The following is a 6954-nucleotide window of genomic DNA, read 5'->3' as shown; positions in this document are numbered from 1 at the left end:
GGGGGGGGAAGGGCCTTCTCCTTTTTTTTTCCTTTGTCTGTTCTGTTTTCTGTTTTCTTTTTATTTGCTTATTTTCTTTTTCTGTTTTATTTCATTTAAAAGTATTTAGGTATTTTATAAAAATGTGTTTTCTCCACCATAATTACCAGTGTATTATTTGGCACCCACTGAACATTTTTGTTTAAATTTTTGAAAACTTTTATTTTCCACTTTCAAATTTAATTGAAGTTTGAACTAGGAGTTTGAAAAGGAATGTGATTCAAATGTGATCAAGCCCTGTTTAGCAACATGATTAGCTTAATCACAGGGAGTTACTGTAGTATGATTCTCAGGGTGTTACAAACATACTTACAGACAATTGTTTGGATGCGAAGTAGGTGCTTTACCATTCAGGTACTTGGGTATTCCGATTCATCACCATAAACTCTCCAATAAGGAATGGAAATGTATTGAAGAACGAATTGAAAAAAAAACTCAGCTGTTGGAAGGGTAAGCTGATGTCATATGGAGGTCGACTAGTTTTGATTCACTCCGTATTGACTAGCATGCCAATGTTTTTACTTTCGTTCTTCGAAATTCCGAAAGGGGTCCGCAAGCGGCTTGATTTCTTTCGATCTCGTTTCTTTTGGCAATCTGAGGAGTCCAAGAGGAAGTACCGTCTCGCACGATGGGATATCCTTTGTCGACCTAAAGACCAAGGGGGGCTCGGTATTGAGAATTTGGAAGTTAAGAATAAATGCCTTATGAGCAAATGGTTGTATAGGTTAGAGACAGAGCCGGAGGGCATGTGGTCTCAAATCCTACGCAATAAATACTTGCACTCGAAAACTCTAGCCCAGGTTACTATCAGACCGAATGATTCACCGTTCTGGAAGGGACTTATGAGAACGAAAGGTTTGTTCTTCCGTAGGATCAAATTCGTGATTGGCAACAGGATGTCAACAAGATTTTGGGAGGACACGTGGCTAGGAGAGACACCTCTGGCCTTACAATACCCTACCCTTTACAATATTGTGCAACGTAAGGAAGATTACGTAGGTATTGTCTTTCAAAATATTCCCTTGAACATCCAGTTCCGACGTACGTTAGTGGGGGAGAGATGGACAGCCTGGATGCACCTGGTTCGGAGATTGATCGAAGTTCGACTCTCCAACAGGCCAGACTCCATGCACTGGATGTTAACTAAAAATGGGATATTTACGGTGAAAACATTTTATACGGATTTGATTAATTCTGGCTCCCTCTCAAGATCACTTCATATTTGGAAGATTAAGGTTCCTTTGCGGATTAAAATTTTCATGTGGTTTGTTCACAAGCAAGTAATACTCACAAAGGATAACCTAATCAAGAGGCGATGGGTAGGAAATGCGCGGTGTTGTTTCTGTGCTCAAGACGAGACAATACAACATTTATTTATTGAATGCCCACTTGCCAAGTTACTTTGGAGAACGATTCATATAGCTTTTAATATTACCCCCCCTATAGATATTGCGTCTTTGTTTGGGACGTGGTTAGCTGGGTTGAACAGGTCACGGCAGCTCGTATTCGGATTGGAATATGTGCGTTATTATGGGCTATATGGAATTGCAGAAACGATGTGATATTTACCAGACAACACAACTTAACTTTTTTGCAGGTTATCTTCAGAGCTACAGCTTGGATCCGTACGTGGTCCTTACTCACTCCTATGGACTCCAGGGAGCCTTTGGTTACTGGGTGCAACCAATGGGAGATGGTGGCTCGAGCTATATTCAACCGGTTCGGATGGCGGTCGCATAACAGGATAGGAGTTTAAAGAGATTTTCCTTATTATTACCATACCGGTTGTCTTTGTCCGCTTGTACTTTTCAGTTTTTATGCCTTGTGCTCTGCTCCATTTGTGAGCTGTAAGACCTTTGCGGTGATAATTTCGGGATTTTTAATAAAAGGGCTGCATGCATCATTATGATGCAGAGGCCGCGGGTATACCTCCATTTCCAAAAAAAAAATGTTCACCGAGATCATCTGCATAAGCCTCTGGGCTGCAGTCCAACAACAAATGCCTTGGCTTTACAATTTGCAGGTATAACGGGAGTGGTGTGTCATAGTAAACTGTCAACACGAGTCTTCGGAGTTGATCCATCCCCTGCAGAGACTCAAGCTTCTGGCAGCGATCGATCTCAAGCTTTTGCAACTTGGGGAAATTGGAGATATTAATCAGGTTGGGTAAGTCAAATAGATCGAGCTGGACTACAGAAGCCAAGTTCTCTAGAGCCTGGAGACCCTGGACGCTCCATATGGTTAACTTCTTCAAAGCCCTCGCATGGGAGGCAAGGCCGGGAGGGATACACCTCAATTTGCAATCTGTGATGGTAAGAACCTCCAAGGCTGGTATAGCTTGCACTTCCTCCTCCCACTCCCACTCCTCCCATGCCGCCAGAGAATATAAGATCATCTTGTGCACTTTCGGAAATGACACTGCTGCCTGGGATGAAGAATGGCCATACTGACTCCAGGGTTGCACGAATTCAGACTCAATGCGCTTGATCATTGGAGCTCCATCAACTAATAGCACCTCCAGACATGGGAGCTGACACAAGCCATCAGGGAGTTGGGTGCAGCAAGCCAGGCTACGAATCGTTAGAAGTCTCAAGCTCTTTAGGGATATCGTTGATGTTGACATCATCCACCTTGGGAGCCGATTACCAAAGTATCCTTTGATGTTAATATGTTCTATGCAAGGTGGAGGACAAAGCTCATCAAATACCTTCATAATTATTCTTTGATCCCTCCCAGAGGGTACTCCTTTCAACAATCCAATGTTGTGAACATTGTTGCTGCAGTGTAATTTCATTAAGGTAAGATGCACCCTTGTACCAAGCTTGGCTTTCAAGGCACACAAGGGGACAACTTCAATTTCCAAGATTCTCACATCCTTTACAACTTGTGAATGTTCTCTGGCAGGCTGTTTATATCTTTGCAATTGTGCATTGTTAGATACCTCAAGTGTTTGAGCTGATACAAATGTTAAACCAATGCACCAAATTTGTGGAATGTACATTTAGAGTCCGAAGACTTGGAAAGAAAATCAGGGAATCACCAGACTGAATCTTGAAATTCCCAAACAATATTATTGGTCTTAGTGATTTTGCTCTTGTAAACATCTCCATTCAAACTCATCTGATTGCACGCCTTTGGTTTCTATAGACAACCTAAGAAACTTTGGCTGACTAAATTTAATGTTTTCCCCATTGTGAACTACTAGTGCTTCATCTCTAGTCACAAATTGAGCAAATGAACGAACAACATCATGCATGTGCAAATAAATTGGTTCAAAGATGACATATCTGGCACTATAAGGTTCCTCAATGTTAGCTCTTCAGAGTACTCGAGTCCTAATTTTTTCAATCTATCTGAGTTCCCATGAAAAAAATCCTTCACCAATCCACATGCCGACCAATTGCATTTTATCTATAATTCTCACTTTAGGCTTAAGAGAAAAGTGTATAAAGCATTGTTTTAAACAAGGGGACAAGTCCTCGTAGCTAAGATATATTGCATGGTTTAGCTCTTCTGGCATGCAAGATACTAACCATTTGTCATCGTTCAAAACATTTTCTCAATCACGCTGTTCTTTCTCTTTATGGCATAAGAGTCCTCCCATCACTTTTATGGCAAGCGGTAACCCATCACATTTAGCTACAATTTGCAATCCGATATCCTTCAGCGTATCAACTTCAAATTCACTTTGCTCTACCGTGAGTACCTGCAAGGAGATGAAATCCATATAGTTAATAAAGAAGACACCACGCATTAGGATTGAATAGTGTCGTTATTATATTACTAGTAAGTTACATCAAGAACAAAGGAAAATCACTGCCAAAATTATATTGCCAATCAAATGCACCAACTTGTATGCTGATAATTATTTAAGCAGTGAAGACATCTTGTTAATACATCTTATCATCAATGTACAAAAAAGCTTGCTCTTTATGGAACATGACATAGAGAACACGAAAACAATGTTGTTTCCATTATAAAGATGAAACCCCTAAACATCTTCTTTTTTGAATGTTAGTTTGTTCATAGTACATGGTCTATTATTCGCTTGCATCTAATTTATAAAAAATAAGAATGGGCATATCTAACTTTAGGTGGATCTAATTAAATCATGCAATATCAACTTGTGGGTTAGTCGACCTCGTCGTGAAACTCCACGTACTGTACGTAGCTAGCAGCAGGAAATTAACAATGCTCTTGCCTCCTTAATTTGCTACCACTCCTTCCTCCTCTAGACTAGAGTCGCTACATCCTCCCCGTCTTCAGATCCTGATTCAAACTCCTGCCAAGCAAAACCAAACAGTGGGAAGTGCATATTCAGGCTCTAGCATGTACCAGTGAACTACTAAGATGAGATGGAATCAACGATAGGAGATTAAGAAAACAGATTAGCTACACATACTGGAAGAGCAATGAGTTAACAATATATATTACCTATGGCATTATTAGAAAAAGGGCATGATGTGAAGCACATTAGTCCCGGTTTGTAACTGAACCGACAGTAACACTAGTAGAAAACAGGGCTTTGGATAGGGCCTGGCCAGCCCATTAGTCCCGGTTCTGTCACGAACCAGGACCCATGGGGGCATAAGTCCCGGTTCGTGCGCCCACGGGGCCGGCCGGGCCTCGGGAGGCATTTGTCCCGGTTCGTGTGCCCACGGGGCCGGCCGGGCCTCGGGAGGCATTTGTCCCGGTTCGTGTGGACCCATTTGTCTCGGTTCTAGGCACGAACCGGGACCAATGGACCTCGCTCCTGGCCCAAAGCCATAGGTCCCGGTTCGTGCCTAGAACCGGGACGGAAGGGGGGCCTTTAGTCCCGGTTCCTGCCACGAACCGGGACCAATTTGTGACGCCCGGATAATTAAGCTACAACAATCCCAAGTTAATGATGCCACATCATCATTTTCACTGTTGCTAAATCCCCCTTTGTTTCAATCCGGTTCAATTTCAAATTGAAGTCAAAATTCAAATTTCTCAAACATGCAAAATAAAATGTTCAAAGTGTGGCAAATAATCCCTGGATATTTTCATGTTGGAACCAACCTCTTTTGGATTCCCAAAGTGCCCCTGGAAAATTATTTAGCGGTCCAACAACAATTAAAATTGGCCTTTTCTATTTCTAAAAATGGTTACGCAACCCCTTTGGACCCAAACTTTTTGGTGCCATCTCAAGTTGCTGTGTTAAAATTATGTGCCAAGTTTTGTTCAAAGCTAAAATCATTTGATGTCCCAACTAAATGCAAAACAGGGAAAGGTAATAGAAACAATTTGTTTTTTTAGAGGAAAGCCTTCCCGCCTCCCCTAGGCCTTGGCCCAACTGGCCACTAGCCCAGCCCAACAATCCCCTTTTCCCCTTCCTCCTGCTACAGAGGCAGGCAGGGGATCGTGGTGGCCATCCCATGGCGCCCGGCCAGGTGCCGGCCATCCGGCGTCCTCCCGATGTAGATAAGAACCACCCGGACGCCATCGCGGGTCTTCTCCGCCACGGCCGTCATCACCTTGCCGCTCGATCCGCTCGTCTCCGACCAGCCCCGGTCTCCCCGACCTCGCCATCGAGCTCGCGGTGAGCATCTCGTCCGGTTCCCCCTCCTCCCGACCTCGATCCGTCGTCGTATAGCCCACCACCGCGCTACGAACGCCATGGCCGAATCTCGCGCTTGCCCACGCGCTGTGCCTCGCCTCGGGCCGCGATTGGCCGCGCCTGCCGGCTCTGTGTGCTGCTCCCCGGCCACGCCCGCCACTGCTCCCCGCGCTCCCCTGCCCGCGAGCCCGTAGCCGTCCGCTGCTCACGCTGCCCTGCTGCTTGCGCTGCTGCTGCTTCTATCGTTGTTGCTCTGCTGCCGCCGTCGCCGTTGCTCTGCTACTGCTTGTGCTAGCCGCCGCTGCTGTTTTTGTGTGCCATTGCCGCTGCTAGAACTGCTGCTACTGCAGCCGGCTACTAGTACCGCTGGCCATGGCCATGGCCAGGTCGAGTTGTGCTCTGCGTGTGAGTGTTCTGTGTGTGTGCATGAGTGCGTGTTGTGTGTGTGTGTGGCCGGCCGTGCTAGTTAGTTTAGTTAGTACTGTAGTAGTTAATTAGTCTAATAGTAGATGGCATGTGGGACCAACTGTTTATATTAAAGTGCTAAACTAGATTTAGAATAGTTAAGTCCATGACAAGTAGGCCCCCCTTCACTGTTCACTTTGACTAGTCAATGCTGACTGGGCTGTTGACTAAGTCAACTGGGCCCTGGCCCCACATGTCAGCTTCTCTGTACTTCTGACTGGGTACACTTTTGAGTACCCATAGCCTTTTTCCTTCTAAATTCGATTTAGTAATAAATCCAGGAATTTCAGAAAAACTTTAAATCTTTAAAAATTAATAGAAAATAAACCGTAGCTCCGATGAAAAAGTTTTCTACATGAAAGTTGCTTAGAATTTCGAGACAAATCTAAATACGCTCTCTGTTCGTCTGTCACATGCACCTAGCATAGCGAACATGGAACTTTCCCCTCCTGTCCGCCTGCCCGAAAATGCCAAACTTGGGGAAAACATTCCCGGATGTTTCCCCCTTCGCCAGTATCGCCTAGTGCTGCGTTAGAACACCTCTAGCACCGCTTTTGTCTTGTTATGCTTATGTTTGCGTGTATTTACTGTTTCTTCCCCCTCTTCTTCTCCGGTAGACCTCGAGACCGCTGCTGATGCCCCTGTGATCGACTACGTCGACGACGACCCTCCTTCCTGTCTGAGCAACCACGCAAGCCCCCCTTTGATCATCCCGATATCGCCCATTCCATTCTCTCATGCTTGCATTAGATTTTTCTACTGTTATTGTTTGCTCCTATTCTGATGCATAGCCTGCTTTTGTAACCTGCTCATTGTACCTTACCTGCTTATCCTAAACTGCTTAGTATAGGTTGGTTAGTGATCCATCA

At 44.6% G+C, this 6954-nt stretch overlaps 1 pseudogene; it reads right to left on the bottom strand.

Annotated features, from left to right (window-relative positions):
- Window positions 1-5534, bottom strand: part of LOC123099827 (uncharacterized) — a 15827-nt pseudogene extending 10293 nt beyond the window's left edge.
- Window positions 5535-6954: the final 1420 nt, after the last annotated feature.

This window comes from Triticum aestivum, chromosome 4D (assembly GCF_018294505.1).
Source record: "Triticum aestivum cultivar Chinese Spring chromosome 4D, IWGSC CS RefSeq v2.1, whole genome shotgun sequence".
NCBI lineage: Eukaryota > Viridiplantae > Streptophyta > Magnoliopsida > Poales > Poaceae > Triticum > Triticum aestivum.
The sequence above is the reverse complement of the archived record's forward strand: the minus strand, read 5'-3'. Positions and strand labels throughout refer to the sequence as shown.